General features: G+C 47.2%; 1 pseudogene; it reads right to left on the bottom strand.

The window, feature by feature from the left end:
* Nucleotides 1-394: 394 nt before the first annotated feature.
* LOC120929991 lies at nt 395-551 on the bottom strand (annotated as a pseudogene).
* Between the last annotated feature and the right edge of the window lie 724 nt (nt 552-1,275).

The following is a 1,275-nucleotide window of genomic DNA, read 5'->3' as shown; positions in this document are numbered from 1 at the left end:
TTAAAAAGTGTGATATGGTGACGTGACCAAGGTGCCCAAAAGCAAAAGTGCTGGTAAAAACACTAGTGCAATTTTGGCACCTCTGGACTGCCACTCCAGGGGCACATCACCATAGGCTTTTCAACGGCCCCTGACCCACGGCCCGGACCAGCAGCACCCATCCCAGCCAGGAAGGAAGGAGTTCTGAGAGATTTGGGGAGAGCCCACGCCACTAGGCTACTCCCACTACTCCCATGCCTCCCTCCTAATCACATTCGGGAAATACTAACCGCTTCCCCAGAGAGAAGGAGGAGCTAGTGTTCTCTCCCGAACAACTGACTGGGGCAGGCACCACAAAATCCAGGCCAGAGGCCCGGCCCCTCAGCTTCGACCTCATGTTTCTCCGTCCAAATCAGAAGGCTTCCACCTCCACGCCATCAGGTTTAGCATCTGCCAACCACCATCCCTTTCCACCTCGCCATGTACTCAGGACGGCTAGCATAGCACCACCTACTGGCAACTGATAAGAACAGATACTACACTTGATCTTAGCCAAAAGGCAGAGAAGCATATTACATACATTACCCCATCTGTGCGACATCCAGTATACAGTATAGACCTAATTTACAAAGTCTTGGAGAAACTTCACTTGCAGAGTGCAACTACACTTTGCAAAGTGAATAGTCTATTTTCCTTTAGTAAATCAACTCCAAAGAGTCTACAAGCTATGGTGCAAATCATAAAAATTTGATCACACCTAATATACCGACGGCCTATCTAATTTCATGAGGCCCTGAAATGTCAGGACAGTACAAATACCCCCCAAATTACCCCTTTTTGGAAAGTAGACAGTTCAAGGTATTAAATAAGAGGCTTTGAGGTTGTAATTTTTTCCCACAATTCTTGGGAAAATTACGAAATTAATTGTTATTTCACACACACAAAGTATGGCGATACCACATGTGTGAGACTTTTTCACAGCCTGGCCACATAGAGAGGCCCAACATGCAGGGAGCACCATTTGGCATTCTAGGAGCATAAATTACACCCATCACATTTTTGAAGGTCCTGGAGCACCAGGACAGTGGAATTACCCACAAAATGGAAGAAAACACCCCACAATATATTCTATGAGGCATGGGCTGCAGATAGGTACTCAGAGACTCTGATAGGCTGCAGGAGGGAGGGAGTGTTCCTGCTGGCGTCATTTTACAATGTGCCGGCGGGGAAGGGGTTAAAATCCATACCAGACCCAAAGGGCCACCCCACGTCGTTTTTTTCCCCACTTTTTTTGTA

This window comes from Rana temporaria, chromosome 2, assembly GCF_905171775.1.
Source record: "Rana temporaria chromosome 2, aRanTem1.1, whole genome shotgun sequence".
NCBI classification, from domain to species: Eukaryota; Metazoa; Chordata; class Amphibia; order Anura; family Ranidae; genus Rana; species Rana temporaria.
Note: the sequence above shows the minus strand (reverse complement) of the source record. Positions and strands in the feature narration are given on the sequence as shown.